The following is a 17,287-nucleotide window of genomic DNA, read 5'->3' on the forward strand; positions in this document are numbered from 1 at the left end:
GATAGAGCACAGGAAGTTCTGCACCAACATGCATAAGAACTTCTTCATAGTGAGAATGGCAGAGCACTGGAACAGGCTGCCCAGGGAGGTTGTGGAGATATTCTTTTGAATATCTTCTTTGGAGATATTCAAGGCCTGTCTGGATGCCTACGTGGGCAACCTGCTCTAGGGAACCTGCTTTGTCAGGGGGGATGGACCCGATGATCTTCTGAGGTCCCTTCCAACCCCTACAATTCTGTGATTCTGTGAATTTTTTCTCTTCTCCTGTTTATATCTGAAGAAGTAAACTTCACTGAAGGGAACTGGAGGACTAATCTCCCCATCAGCATAGTAAAAAGCACAGCACTGAAAAACCAAGGGAGGAACTGAATCTGTCATAGAAAGAGAGTCATTGACCCAGTGACTCAAAATGATAACTAATTTTCAGGCGGTTACCTAGATCAGTTCTGATTACACTGGCCTAACAGTTGTTAAGGATAAAGATCCAACATTTCAGGAAGAGAGGGAATAAAATAAATTTTAGGGATCAGAAACTAAGAAAACTTATAAGAGCAATGAAAGGAAAGAGGGGAAAAGACCATGAAAAGAAAATAGGAGAAAGGAGATGAAACATATAATTAGAGATTTATACTTAAGATCCTACCAAATGTGTCCCTTTCATCACACAGCGATAAATCTACTGACCACTATCTTTGTATAAAAACAAATCAGCAGCTGTGCCTCTATTCCTATCATTAGAGAACTCTCGCTGATATTCTCAGAAACAAGTCATTTAGCCTGCCTTGAGCAAATGCCTCATTAATATTCTTTGTTTTTGTTGGTTGGTTCATTAAGCTGCCTTTCAAACTGTTATAACATTTATTAATTCAGGAAAATCTTGAAATCTTCAACCAAGGTAATTCATTAGTTCCTTTTTTTTTTTTTTTTTTTTTTTTTCTTTTTTTCTTTTCACAACATGTTAATTTACTTCTCAATTTTCTTCTCATTTTTTCTGTTTGAAATAAATTCTTTGTTGTCAAGACTTTTTTTAAATGTATTTATTTATTATTTTATTATTATTTTTTTAGCAGATATTCTTCTCTGTTCTTTCTCCACCTATATTAATTTGTACCAGGAGTCCTTGGGGATGGAATGCCAGGGTGCATCCCTGTGCATGGCTGTGCAAGTCCCTGCTTTCCCTGCTTTCCTTCTTTGAACTGCACTCAGAAAATAAAACAACCGGAAGGTTGTAGCCAGCATTTAAAAATGCTTCATTATTTGTTGCATTACAAGATAGAATCAAAATGTTTTCTTTGCTTCAGAACTGCTCTATCTGATACAAAAGAAAATACCTCATTGAAGATATTATTAAGAAAAAAACAAAAAAGACGGGGATAAGAACTACTCTTTTGAGAGAGTAATCCAGCCTGCTAGTATGTAGGAGCATTCCTGCAAAGCACTTTCAGTCCCTCCTACAGACTCTGTCACATTTTCGCACTTTGAATAAATTTTTAGATATTTGCTAGTGCAGATTCTAGAATCCATCAATGAGGCAAAATGGCCTAACAACCAGGCTGGAATCATTTATGCAGCCTGGCATAATGACAATTCAAGCCTTTTTTTACAAAGAGGAAATATATAAGTGGGGACTGAAATTTCTGCCTCAGAATACCTAAATAGTTATTTATTAAGACGTGTGCATAAAGTAAAATATATGGGTTCAAATTCTGATCCTCTGTCAAGCAGAGGCTTTGGACATGGATTATCTTTTCTCTTTTTACTAGAGTTGACTTTCTATTTGACAGCCTGTTACTTGTCTAGGACTGTACCTGTTGATATCCTTTTAATTTGCACTGATGTAGTCTCTACAAATGTGAAGTTGTGAGCTTGAATCTGCCCAGAAATGACAATTCAATGTCTCTGCTTTGTCTACATCCCTAATTGTGAGGTGATCATCCTCATCAAGTAATGGACCAATGTTTTTTCTGGTCCTCCTTGTGTTGTTAATATATTAAACAAAGGCCCTGAAATTGCCTGTTTCTGTGCTCTTAACTCTTACATAAAATGAGTGGTACGTAAAATCTGACCAGCAATGATGTCTTCAAAAGTAGTTTCCCAGAGAACATTACTAACTAGTTCCCTGAGCAGCCTGAGGTCTGCTGTCCCCATATCCAGGGCTGAAGTTTCGGTGGCTGTTTTCTTCCTACCACTGATATATATATATATTTTTTTCTTTTTTTTTCTTTTTTTTTTTAAACTATTTCATGGTCATTATGGCCAATTTTGCCCAAGTCTGTGTAATGAACTTACTGTTGACACCTTTTAAGTTGCTGGCACCACATTTATTCTATGGTTTGTCTTTAAATTTAGCCTTCAAAATATTTCTAACAATAAAATTATTCAACAAATTCAACCTAAGTTCAAAAAGCTTTTACTTGTATAAAGTCATTTTTGGTGACTTTCAGTGTTCAAATTGAAAACAAAAACAAAACATCAGATGTAGTGCTAAGTGCTGCTCAGACAAAGTTATGAGGCAAGCTGTTATGAGGCAAGATAGAAAAGGGAAAGACAGGAGGAAGAAAGAAATTGAGGTAGATCAAACTAAATAAAACTTCATAGTACAGCTATAGCTAGCTCATGGCATTTGATGCATTTTACCTAATTGTGTAGGCAGGTTCTTGAACATAAAACAATTTTTATGAGCTCACATTCTTGGATAGGTATCTTCTGCTCTGCTAGTGTTAGTTGAGCAGAACATAATTAATTTCTACCAGAACAAAATTGTCACTTAATTGTGTTTCTGGCAGACTGTGGCTGGGACTCCTCAGCAGCATGTCAGGGGAACTAGGAACACTAGGAAAAACCCAAGCCCTCTCACACTGCCCAGAAAGAGCATTGACACTGTGATATTAACACTATCAATATACAGATTACTCAACTGTTTTTACACTATTTTTTTTTCAATTCATATTATTCAGCTATTACTAATAACTTTAATAATTCAATATATTTGGACTGTAAGTCCAAAAGTCCTGTAAAGGGACAGGACCACATAGGATTCCCTGTATTGTACCAGAACTCAGTAAATATTCTATGTAGATAGCTTTAGCAGAGGTTACTTTTAACGTTCAGACTACTTATCTGGCTTGGCACTTCCTCCTCTCCTCCTTTCCAAGTGGGAATTTTGAATAACAGTTTCAAAAATATCTGAGCTCTCTGAAGATTTAAATGTCAGTCCTACTGATTTAAATACAATTTCAGTTCCTAAATCACCTAACCAATTTTTGAAAAGCTGCCTTCTTTTTTTTTTTTTTTTTTTTTTTTTCTCCATGTGTTTTTAAGTTATATTGTACTACCAAAAGAAAGGGAAAATTAATGATGCTTGTAGTTTAAAATAAAATAAAAATAAATTCTGAAAATAACACCTAAGAATTTGAATGGCAGGGCTGGTTCTCATTATTTCAGCCATTCTTGCTATTTTGACTTTTCAATCCTCACATTCATTAAATGCAGTTGGAGTATTAGACAAAAAAAAAAAAAAAAAGTGTTCTGATTTTCTAATTTACCAGTTCACCAGTGCAGACTTCATAGACTCACTACCTTCAAAGTAATGGACTGGAATTCAATATATATTTTCTTTTAAAAGAAATATAAATAGCATGAAAACTGTATTTTGCTTGTATTGAGGCTGAGGCTAAGATTTCAAAATCCTGAATGCTAAGACAGAGGGCACCAGTCTACACAAAGTAATGTAGTTTCTTATTACCAATTCAGAAGAAATACACGGTGTGGCAAGACTCCTTCTGGATTTAAAACTATGTAAAGTGCATTTAAAAAAGGGTATGAAAATACGTAAGACTTAATAAATGTCTACAGAGAAGCAAGAATACACTCTTAAGCATTTAGTTCAGCATATGTATTGATTTTGTGCATGCTACATGATGAACAGATTCTATAGAAAGCAATAGGCACAGAATACCTCACCCTGAACAAGTTCAGTGCACAGTGTATTGAAGGGTTTGGCAGCAGGTAAATCTTCTGGTACTGTAGTTCAAAACTTACTTCAGGGTACTAGTAATAACATGCAACCAGGTAGCACCCTTACCATGAATGTCTGTGTCTTCCTGGTGTTTGTTACTCTTTTTATTTGCTATATTGATTAGCTAAGCAGAAAGACAGATCAAGGGAGAGAAGAAATCAAGCAAAAAGGCAGAGAGACCTAGACAAGTGTAGAGTTGTGACAAGACAGCACAATAAAACCAACCAACCAACCAAACAAACAAACAAAAAAAAAAAAACACCAGATAGCACAAGCATTTGGATGACCAAACATTGATTTTAAAGAAAACAGATATCTTCAGTTCTGCTGAGTTGATTTCTTTTCCACCTATACTCTTAGCCTAAAAACCAAACCAAATGAAATCAAATGAAACCGAACCACACTAAAACAACCTAAACCAAATCAAACCAAACAAAACCTGATGGATGCTATTTCTCAGGTTTAGATTTCAGACCCAGACAACCTAGGAAAGATAGACAATACAGAAGCACATACACGGAGGTTCTGATTGGCCTCTCTCAAGTGAACAGAATCATAGAATCACGGAATAGTTTGGGTTGGAAGGGACCTTAAAAATCACCTAGTTCCAACCCCCTGCCATGGGCAGGAACACCACCCTTTAGACCAGATTGCTCAAAGTCCCATCCAACCTGGCCTTGAACACCTCCAGGAAGGGGAAGTCTAAAACTTCTCTGGGCAACCTGTCCAGTGCTTCACTGTTGTCATAAGTGAAAAATTTCTTCCATATATCTAATTTTAATCTACAATCTTTTAGTTTAAAGTCATTACCCATTGTCCTCTAGCTATGATCCCTGATAAAGATTCTCTCCCCATCTTTCTTGTAGGTCCCTTTTAAATACTGGAAGGTCACTATAAGGTCTCTTTAGAGCCTTCTCTTCCCTAGAATGAACAATCCTAACTTTCTCAGCCTTTCTACATAGGAGAGGTGCTCTGGACCTCTGGTTATCTTTGTGACTCTCCTCTGGACCTGCTGTAACAGGCAACTCACTTTAACAGCAGTTCATTTGTGTCTCACAATGGTACAAAGCAACCATTCAGTGTTGCACAATGATCAGAATCTCCCAAAGGAAAATTAATTCAAGTTCTCTTCTCTGATGCTTTTCAGCAAGAAAGCTGCTGAGTGTACTTCTGAGATTCTTAATCATCTGCAGTGTGGAAGTCCCTTAAGACCTTAGTAATAATCATAATTCATTGTGAAGTTTTATTCTGCTTCAGTTGTATTTTGGGGTAAAGTTTAATTAAAAGATAGATGCAAGATCTAGACATTAGTATAAATAATTTGAGGGTGATGGTGAGGTGGGAATAAGGATATTTCAAAATGAACAATATCATCTGAAACAAACAGAAACTCCTCTTCAGTAATGGAGAAGAGTGAGGTCTAATACATCGTGACATGATTTATTTAATGGAATCTCCATTGCTTGAGTGATCTCAAACCAGAGTTAGCAGGAGAAACTGTATTATGCTATAGCACAAAGCTAGCAAGTGACAGACAATATTATGTGGATTTTTATGTCTTCATTTCTAAGGAGTATACAATGAGTAAAAACCAGTGCCATTATTTTCAAAACAGCATGGGAAAAACTAGAAAAAGTCCACATTCTCCTTTTCTTACTCCCATGAGTAAGTCCTAGTGGCAGCAGCAGAAAAAATAAAGCAAACAGTGCTTAATTCATCTGTTTAGAAACATACTGTAACTTTGGGAAATTATTCCATGTATTCAAGTGCTTACTAATTTCAGTCACAGTAGCTTCTTTCAGCAAATCAATATAATTCTGTACTAGATATTGAAATTTTCACTATGACCTCACCTGCCACTCCATCCTCAAAAAATATTTGCTTTAAAAATCTGAAGGAACATGCTTTTTCTGCTTAATAAGGTCCATTTCAATGACGGTCGCAGAAGCAGAGGGTTAACTATAATATTGTGGTACCCTGCAGTTCACCAGTTTGGCTTTCCATCACCTGGTTTATCTACCCTAAGACCAAATTATTATCTTATAATAAAATGAAAAGCTGCTATTATTGCTTAATGTAAGTACACTTAAAATTATTATTGGTAGTGTGCTTGGTAAGGTTAAATAAAGAGGTCTTTGATGCTAACTTCAAAAATTACATCTCTGATTTAACTAGAATAAATGAGATGGTTGCTTCTCTCTAATTAAAACAAAAAAATATATATCTATAGCACCTGGCAATTTTCTGTCACTTAGCACTATATTACAGCAGCATTTATTACATTCATTATATTATAATTGCAATTACCTTACATTTATTGAGGGTCCTATCCTCTGAAACCTACATCTGGCTGAAGAAAATAATATTTGTTTGAAATCAAAAAGAAGCCTGTGTACCAAGTTGAAGGCAAAGTCTATGGATAAGCTAGATATTTCACCAGCACAGCCCATTGGTCCTTGTCTCTATGTACAGAATTATGGTGATACTGCCAGCAGCTACAAACATAGTCACTAACTGCACTCAGGGGCCCTGTTTGCAAGGACACAACTGCAGATGTGTTCTAAAACAAACAGTCCATTTTGCTTCATCCCTGAATTTTGGGCTTTCAGTGTAGCACTGTGTTACTTTATTATTATTATTATTATTATTTTTCAGGCAGACAGTGATGAGAAGTAATGGGTGACCAGCAAAGAGAAAAGGAACTCCAGCTAGTTTTACTCTTGCAGAGAGCTAAAGCAGCATGGCACAGATGGGTGGCCAACTGAGCTGAAAGTTTAAGAGAAAGAAGTTGAAGGAATATCTCAGTGAACAGTGAAAAATAACTTGACTAAATGGGATATTTTCTCAGAAGGGTCTCACCTTTTGGTGTATGTGTGACAAATGTCATTTCTTTCTTCTTCTTTCCTGGCTCTCTCATTGGTATTCACAATTTTTCCATTTTGGTTCTAAACATTAGCACAATCATGCCTTGTTGGCATGAATACTCCCTTAAAAATAGATTTAAAACTTAAAAGTGTGAATAATTACTCTAAGATTTTTTTTTTTTCTTAAATGGGCATCTGATTGCACAACACAGAGTTCATATTGTGTTAGATAGTTTCTTAAGTCAGTGGAGAGAAACAATTAAATGCAATCTAACTATCACTGTGTAAAATGTGAATATTCACAATGTATAAAACAAGAGTTTTCATTTATTAGGTCTTCATGAAACGCATGAAAATTTTGAAATACTTATTCCCCAAGACATACAGAAAGAAGATAATTACTATGAATTATTCAGTTCTTGTTTGCAGTAGGAAGGAAATGGTTATAAGAGGTGAAGTGACTACTTCTGTTTGTAGATCAAATACAGACAGAAGCAGTGAATGCAAACTGCTGAATAAATGAGCAATACAATTATACTTGGAGCAAATAATTCAGGAAAGAATTATTCTACTGTTCGAACAAAACATTGGGTCAATTCATCTATGTAAGGTCATTACATTTTGTGAGTAATATACTTTCAAAACATTCAGAGCACAGCACAGAAGACATTTGTAGTCTCACAAATGTATCTGTACTTGTTATTGTTGTAATTTACCAGACAGATCCTGCTGTTTTGCTAAGATCTCTGCCTATGCCATTGAAATCAAAGGAAGCTTTGATTTTAATGGGAACAAGATCAAGGTTTAGCCACTCAACATGTCCTTGAGCCAAAACAAAACTTCCAAGGAGGTTAATGTTGAGAGCACTGTTTTGATTGCATAATGACACCAACAGACAAGATAGGAAAAATCATTGGGCTGCACTGAAATTGAAAGTGTACGTGTCTATTTTAAACTGCTAATACTTCATCTAACCTACTGTGCTGAGCAGTCACAAAATGAACCTATGCAGCAGCTGAATCGCTGTCCATAAAGCAAAAGCAAGCAACAGAATGTTATTCTGTTTCTATAATACAGTTATTCTATGTAACTGCAGCAATAGTAAAAAATTTACAGTACCCCAACAGTGAGATGCTACATTTTTAAAATTGTTTACAGATATATTATTCTAAAACAGCATTTTTTTTTTTTTTTTTTTTTTTTTTGTGAGACAGTGAGATGCAGTCTTTACAAAATATAATTATTCAGCAGGGTGACCAATTAGATTTATCCACCAGAACAGAGGCAAATATTGAGTAAACCACAGTTTTTCAAAATATTAAAGTACTGGCAGCTAACCTTTAAATTAAATTCCCAAAATAGTGTATCTCCTGTACCCTCAATAGCTGACGCTGGCTTGAGATAGCACAACATCCTTTAGGATCTGATTTGGGCAGGAAATTCTCCTTAAGGGGTATGATCCTACAAGTAGAAAAACTACAGGAACACATCTTGTTAAATTTCAGGAAAAATACTAATATTCTGCCAGAAGGTTTTAAAATATGGGGATCTCCTGAAGGTGTTTACAAAATACTTTTTTTTTTTTTTTAACTGTATTTTCTTAATTCTATTATTTCATGAGCAAAAATAATGAGAAATTTGTATTCCCATTTTAAAATAAGGTTAGGCTAAGCATTTCCAGTTATATTCTGATTTTGGCAGTGACAATGGATTTTTTATTTTTTATTTTTTTTTAACCTCGGTCTATATAAGAGAATCAGGAGAAGCTGTCTTCACAGAACAGTGAATGTGATTCTCTGCACTTCCACGTTGCTTAGAACCCAAGGGAACATCTGAAACTAGTTTAAGATTCAAGACTAAATTTTAATGATTTAGTTTATCATTATAGTGAGACAAACAGTACTATTCATTATAGTGAGTTAATCTATATATTTATTGGCCAGCTTATACTAAATAAATCACCTTATACTAAATAAATGTAGTCATTTACAGGCATGGTTGCAAGAATATGTACTCCACATTTTTTCACTTCATTTGTGATATTTGTATGCTATATAACAGCATCATTGGAAATATTCTCCTATATTCTTAGCTATTATTATTTATATGTTTTAATTTTATTCTACAGTTTCAAAGTTGCTTCTGTAATCCTGCTGAAATACTTAATCCACTAATAGTCAATTTTGCTTAGTGAGAAAGATAATAAGAATAGATAGGAAGATATCAGAATTTAATAGTCTTTTCAAGACTTAATGATGCAAATCAGCGAATGCATCTGTGCATTTTAATTCAAAGCAATCCTACAGTAATGAAATGAAAAACCTGTTTTTCTAAAACAATGGTAAATGCAATTAGTAGAAAATTTTAAAGGAAATTATATTTTTAGTTATTTTATTAAACAATTCATAAAATGCTGCTAAGGTATTCAGTGGGTGTAAACATCTGGTGTTTATGCTTCTTCTGCAGTACCACAGATGACTAATTATTCTCCAGTTGTCATGGAATAAAAAAATGGTTAATCACCCAGTCAATTTTGCCTAATGTTCTGCAACTAAGAGCTGCTGTTTCCAGGTGTGTGTGTGTGTGTGTATGTATGAATGTATGCAGGTAAGAGTATTCTGGACTTCATTCTACTCCTCCTTGAGGAGGTCAAAGGTTTGGCAATGAATTTGCTCTGATACGGATCCGGACTAAACGCTTTGTGACACATGACACAGAGATGTGGATGAAGGGACATATTTAAGTTCTTTACTAACACAGACCAGAGAGAAAGAAACAGATCTCTTCTTGTTGAATCTCTTCTGTAACTCACAATCCCATAAAACACGATGAAATTAAGACCTAGAATGAGAACTAGAAGATCTGACCTAATATTCATTATGATAAGTAGAACCATTACTTCATTCTTGCCGTTAACTTAATATGGTCCTCACTCATGTTTGTGGGAAGGCATTTGTATACCAAAAGCTATGATTAGCTATTCTCAGGCTTTTTGTCAATATTTGATGTTTTTGTACAGTTCAGACCTCCTTTGAATCTCCTGCAGATGTCTACCATTATGCTGTTTAATTTAATATGAGTGGGTGGATTCACAGAGCTACTGCATGGACAAATTAGGAAATGGATTTTCTCAGGCTGACCTCTAAAGGATAATTAGTATTCTGAGGTGACGACTTCTTTTCTTCACCTGATGTTGTGACTCGGAAATCACTGCCCTTCAAATCAGTCACACAGATGGATGTTATGCATGGTTATTTTCAGATGAATTCTTGGAACTCTTCGCTTTTCACCCCTAAAAAATACTACACAGTAACATTCAAAATACTGTAAAGAAAAATTAAGTTTCTCTAAAGCTTGAGGTTAATAAAGGACGTGGAAAAATAGAAGGAAAAAAATGATAACTAGCCAGAGAGTGAAAAGAGATGGAGCAGGGTGAAGTAAAAAGGTAGTAGTGGTGTAAGTTGGCAGGCATTAAGCTTCATCCCATTCAAGACGAGGTTGTATGAGGTCCTGGGCAACCTGATCTAGTGGGTGGCATCCCTGCCAATGGCAGGGAGGTTGGAACTAGAAGGTCTTTAAGGTCCCTTCCAACCAGATATATTTTATGATTCTATGATTAATCCCCGATAAATTAATATTACCATTCCTCCTCATTTGCTTCCTATTGGTTGTGCCTCTCTTGTTCCCTCATCTTTGCAGTTCCTTTTGCTCAGAAGATGTGCAACTTGTTCATTTAATGCCTCTTCCCCTGAAAATACCTGAATTCAGATCATGTTTGCAAGGTAAAAAAATGTGTGAACACAGCAATTTCAGACACACAATCTAGGTTAAATTTATCTATTCTGGATGACAAGGAAAATGATGCTGAAGAATCTCTCCTGTTTTTTCTCTTGAAACTAATATCTGGAATCTGTGGCTTCCTATTTTTCATACTGAAGTTAACTTGATTCAGGCTGGCTCAGTTTGGTTTGACAAGTGCAACAGTCATTCTCCCCAGTTACAGAACATAGACATATGAAAATATATCCATGAATATATATGAAAATCTCCTGGATTATACCAGAAACAACACACACGGACCAAAATACTATAAGCTATCTCCAGAAGTGTTTAAAGACTATTATATCTAAATTTACTCCTCTGGACTTCATCAGTTTTCATTTTTCTCCCTTTCATGTTTTGTGCAATCTCTGTTTGTTTTTACATTAAGCTTTTTGTTCTCTATATAGGATAAAACTCTTTAAGCCATTGTTTTCACATCATGTATTTTTGCTTTTGTTTTTACATTGTTTCTTTTATTTATTTATTTTTATTATTTTCCTTCTAAACATTTCTGCCAAAAGTATTTCTTGGCATCAATTTTGCCTGCAAAGGAAATACACAGTCTGGATTCCTTACAGATAATTAGTGGATCAAATTGTAGTGACAGGTGGGAGAGGAGGGAGGTAGCCACAGGAGAAGAGTGAGAGGTAACAGACCATCTAGGGACAGCTTGTCACAGCTTTAACAGCTCAGGAATAGTGAGCAGATCATTACTGGGCATGCCCCATGGGTGGCATTTCTGCACCCCTTCAGGCAGGTCATTTCCATATCTGTTTTTTGATATTGTGTTAACTGCAGTATTCTAAATGCATTTTGTTAGTCACAGATGGACATTTATTGCTGTAGGATGATTATTTAAAACACTAGACATATCTTACAGAGATGTCAGTAGAAAACTTTGCAACACAGTGTAATACAACAGGATTACTGTCATCTTTCCTCAGTTTATTTCCGCACAGCCCCTGGGATGAGCAGAAGCCCCCTGTTAGTCCTGGGCCTGGACTTGTGCTCATGGCAAGGCTCTTTGCATGTCTGTAACTAGTGCTAGCAGTGACCACTCTGTTAACTCTGCAGAGAATCATAAACTTAGGGGAGGAAGTTGTGAGAGCAGCTGTGCTGATTAAACGAGGCATCAGTAGCAGGCAGTCTCAGCATGACCTGTAGCAGATGTTGTTTTTAATACCATTCTGTAACCACCACACCACATGATACTGACAACTCTGTGAGGCCCAGCTAGAGGGAACAGTAGGCTTGATACCTGAGCCATCTCCCTGCACTTGCATTACCCAGAGCAGAGATCAGCCACAGGCTGCTGCTTCCAAAACTACTATGGCACGTGAAGGCCAAACCATTTTGGAAAGCACCTTACAGCTAATCCGTGCATCTGACTTTGGACTTGGGACAGCACTGCAAGAGTGTACAGGCTATGTGGGGCATCCAACTGTACATCAGCAGACTACAAGGTAGGACAGGAAGCTCTTAGTGTCCTAGACAATTAGAGACAAGCAATTATGGTCTTTAAACCACACAGTCATCTTGCAGTGAGCATCTAATTCAAACATTACTATATCTCCTCAGAAATAAAATTAAGATGTGGTATTTGGCTGCCCTGTATAGTGGAAATTCTGAATACAGTTCCCTGTTTAAATTGGACAAGGCAGAAATCAAGCTTTCGAAGGATTTCAATGAAAATATAAAGTCTATTAGCAAACCTGGACCTAATGATTCTAACAGTCTGACATTAATAGTGTTAGTATGTTGAAATTCAAGACATATTATGATATTGCCCTTCTCCTTTTTCTCCCTCAAAAAATGCTTTAATGGCCTTTAAAACCAGCATAATCAAGCCATGATTCTATTGTCAACAGTCTGGAATAAATCTTGCTCTCTGGCATTTGCTTATTAGGTAACATAGTCACGTTTCTTTCAACCGTGCTGTGAACACAGAATAAATGGCTTGTGATGTTTAGCACTCTTGGTTAAAATCCCATTTTTATGGTTCAAGAAAAGTGCTATGACCCATGTACTGCAACTACTGATTTATTTGCACGGCAGCTTGGGTACCAAAACAGTTTTAAAATACTTCTGAAAACATAAAATGCGCTAAAAACAAACAACAGTAAAATCACACTCTTTCTGGCAAGTGCAAAAATTCAGAGAAATTCCTTAGCAAAAACTGAATGCAAGTGAAACAATTATCTCTGTCATCAGATGGACAGAGGCAACCATCTGCAGACCTGACCTACTGTGATGGTTTCACACTGATGGGCAACTGAATTCCGCCACAACTACTTACTCCCTCCCCTCAAAGGGAGAGAGGGGAAAGAAAGCATGATTTAAAGAAAAGGCTCACAGGTTGAGATAAGGATAATTTAATTAAAGGGAAAAGAGAGAGTGGGGAAAAAAAAAAAAAAAAAAAAAAAGCACGCAAAAATGCTGCAAGGAAGCAAAAAGAGAAAAAAACAAACAAAACAACAAACAAAAATAATTCTTCTCTACTTCCCATCAACAAGTGATGTTTGTCTACATCCTGGGAAGCAGGGCCTCAATACAAGTAGCCGTTGTTCAGGAGGATCGTTTTCATAGTGAGAGCCCCTTCCATCTCCCTCTCCTTTCCTAGCTTTTATTGCTGAGTGTGACTCCATATGATATGGAATATCCCTTTGGCTGGTTTAGGTCAGCTGCCCTGGCGATGTCCCCTCCCCACCTCCCCCTGGCTTGGGGGGGGGGGAGGAGGGGGTTGCAGGGAGCCCTGATGCTGTGCCTGCACTGCTCAACAATAGACAAAACACTGGTGTAATGTAATACCTGTGTTGGTCTGGCTACAAATGCAGAGCAGAGCACTGCATGGGCTGCTGGGAGGGGGGGGGGGAGGGGGGTTGGGGAAGAGGAAGTTAGCTCCATCCCAGCCAGACTCAGTACATCTATCAACTACATAGATTTGCTTCCTCCTCTGATTACTACTCCTGCTGTTATTCCATGAGGGCACAAATGATAGTGCCAGGGGAAAACTGGACAGTGTCAAAAGTGACTACAGATCTCTGAGGGCAGTAGTCAAGGGCATGATGGCCCAGGCACTCTTCTAAATCCTGCAAGCGTGGGGAAACTGTGAGGAGAGGGGCTGTAATAGGTCAGGTCAAAAACTGTCTGCAGAACTGGTGCTGGTGACAGGGTTTTGGGTTCTATGACCCTCTTTGCAGAATGGCATTGGCTTGGGAGATGCAGGACTCATCCCACTAAGCAGGCCAAAGCTATTTTTGCTAGTATAACAGCTGACCTTGCAAGGAGGTCTTTAAACTAGGAATGACCTTCTGTGATGACAGTTGTGATAACCTTCAATCTTTGCAATTGGAAGAGGTGCATGAGGACTGCAGGAAAGGAAATGTCACTCCTATATTCATGGCCAGGAGGGAGAACCCAGGAAACTACAGGCCAGTCAGCCTCACTTTGATCTCTAAGAAGATAATAGAGCAATGAATCATGAAAACATGCTCAGGCACATGAAAGGCAAGAAAAGGGAGGATTCCCTCTTCACCAAGGGGAAGGCATGCTTGACCAACTTAATAAACTTCTGCAATGAAATGGTTGACCTAGTAGTTGTGAAAAGAGCAGTGGGTATTGTCTAACTGGACAGTAATGCCTTTTACACTGTCTCCCATAAGATCACCATAGACAAGCTGTTGAAGCTGATGAATGAGCAGACAGTGTGTTGGATCAAAACCTGATTGAATAACTTAGCCCAGAGGACAGTTATCAGAGGTACAAAGTCTATTTGGAGTGCAATATCTAGTGATGTACCCCAGGAGTCAATACTGGGTACAATCTTATTTAAATATTCATTAATGATGTAGATGATGCAGCAGAATATGCTATCAGCAAGTTGCACAAAAATGGGGGGAGTAGTTGATACACCAAAGTGTTGTGCTGCTATCCGGGGGGACTTTGAGAGACTGGAGAAACGGGCTAACAGGAACCTCATGAAGTTCATTAAGAGGAATAGCAAAGTCCTCCACCTAGGGAGGAAACACCCCATGCAAAAATGCATGATGGGGTTCACCAAGCTGGAAACATCCTGGCAGAAAAGGAGCTAGGGGGTCCTGGTGGACACTAAGTTGAACATGAGCCAGCAATATGTCCTTGCCACAAGGAAGATTAATGACATCCTGGTCTGCATTGAAGGAGGTGATAGTTCCCTTCTGCCCAGCACTTCCTTGTTGAAGAAGGTGATCATTCCCTTTTGCCCAGCACTTGCGAGGCCATATCTGGATAAATGTGTCCAGTTTTGGGCTCCCCTGTACAGGAGAGACATGGGCATAATGGAGAGAGTCTGGTGAAGGACCATCAAGATAATGAAGGGTCTGAAGCACCTCTCCTATAAGGAAAGGATGAGAGAGCTGGGACTATTCAACCTGGAGAGGAGAAGGCTCATGGGGGATCTTCTCAAAGTATATCAATACCTAAAGGGAGGCTGCAAAGTGGACAGAGACAGGGGCATGACAAGAGGCAATGGCCACAAACTAGAACACAAGAGATTCCCTCTGAACACCAGGAAGTACTTCTTTACTGTATGGGTGACAGAGCACAGGTTTCCCAGAGAGGCTGTGAAGTCTCCTTCCTTGGAGACCTTCAGAGGTCCCTTCCAACCTCAACCATTCTGTGAGTCTGTGACTCTGTGATCTTAAAGGCACCTTGTTTGAGAAGGAACTTGGAAGCTGGAAGAATGAAGTATTATATAGTAATATCAAAGAACAAGTTCAGACACTCAAAGATCTGAAAATAACAGACATAATTACATATTTAAATACATTTTCTCCTAAAAAAAAAAAAAAAAAAAAAAAAAAGTCTGATAAGTGTCCCTAGAGTGCTCACACTACAGAAAGGGCTAGGAATAGACTTGTACTCTTGGCAACATCATCTAACTGGATCAACATTCATCAAGCCAACCGTAATGCATATATCTGGCTTGCAGTCCAACAACATGGACTGATTCCCAGGGCCAGCCTGGTTTTGGATGCCTGAACAACTGTTGTTTTGATTCTTTTACCAAATTACAGAGCATGTGAATCTGAGCTGTCTCACCTGCTGAGCTACCACTCTGAAACTTCTTATGTGTGATTCAAAGCAGGGCTACATCTCATCCAGATTTTCCTGGACTCCTAGAATTTTCTGCTGTATAGACTTTGCATAGATAGGTTTGAACTCTTAATCGGTTCGGGAGTAAAACTTGAAAGCTGAGCAGACAGGAACCTTTCCCCAGCACTCCCAGTACAAGACTACACTCTTCTACTCCATAGCTAACTTTGTAGATGTTTGCTCCATCACACTCTGCATCCTCTTTTATAAAGTGGGAAATCTGTTGCTTTGAAATATATTTTGTACCAGAAATGTAGTTTTGAAAGTGAAAACCGTGCAGTGTAGATATGTGTAAAAGCTAATTTAGAGCTACCTTGGATATCTTTAGCAAGACAGAGTTTTACAGAAACTGCAGCAAATATTACCTACATGTCTTAACCCAGGTTTATGGAGTCCAAATCTGAGTATATGAGCTAAAAGAACTTTTCTCTAAAGCCATGCTTTTCAGCCAAGACTGAAAAACTACTTTCTACTGCTAACGTAGTAATTACTTTCTCATCTCCATATCTCCCCTGACAAGCTATACAGTTCACCTTCCTCTACAGTGATTTACTCTTAAAGGAGAAAAGGGGTGGGGTGGGGATAAAGAGTTACAAAGCAGCCCATCCTCTTCTTTGCTTAAACCTATGGTTAGTCCCTGACTGTGCTTGGAGAAAGATGACAAGATGCTCTGCCTCTGTTCTCCTACACAAGAGGCTTCAAAGGAGACAGGGCTTTAGCCTTACCCATATATTGGCCAGTAGACCCAGTTAGCTGAGCTGGCATTCTTCCAGGAATGAATCTCCAGAGAGATTTTGCAATGCCCAAATTCAAGGTCATGCCCAGTAAGTTAAAACTATCCTTCAGAGACACAGCCATGTAACAAAATCTCTGTCACAATGGGTGTTCCAAAACTTTCATTTAAAGTAATGTAGAGTTGCTGAAATTGAGATATTTTATAATACCATGATGTTCTGGGAAGGGATTTTGTTAGTCAAAATACTATGGAAATAAGTGAAAAACTTGAAAAATAATAATGAAAGATTTTAGATTATGGTAGAAATCACCTGTTTAACTTTTTTTTTTTTTTTTTTTTTTTCTTTGTTAAAATATTAACAAGTAAGTACTGAAAGGTTTTATATACTGTATTTTATAGAATCCCATAGGTTGGAAGGGACTTTCAGAGCTCATGTAATCTGACTTCCTGCTCAGAGCAGTTCCAATTAGCACATGTTGCTCAGGACCCTGTCCAACTAAGCTCTGTGCATCTCCACAATGGAGATTTCACAGCATTCTGAGCAACTAGTCCTGTGTTTTTGCATCATCGTTGCAAAACTTTTTTTTCCTTATCAAGTCAGAGTTTCCCATATTCCAAGTTTTGTCCCCTGTCTTGCATTCTTCTAAGTGCTGCGCTCTGCACTTGTAGCTAGAACCGCAGTGGTATCACACCAGTGTTGTGTCTGCTGCTGAG

Source organism: Oxyura jamaicensis, chromosome 2, assembly GCF_011077185.1.
Source record: "Oxyura jamaicensis isolate SHBP4307 breed ruddy duck chromosome 2, BPBGC_Ojam_1.0, whole genome shotgun sequence".
Taxonomy (NCBI): Eukaryota; Metazoa; Chordata; class Aves; order Anseriformes; family Anatidae; genus Oxyura; species Oxyura jamaicensis.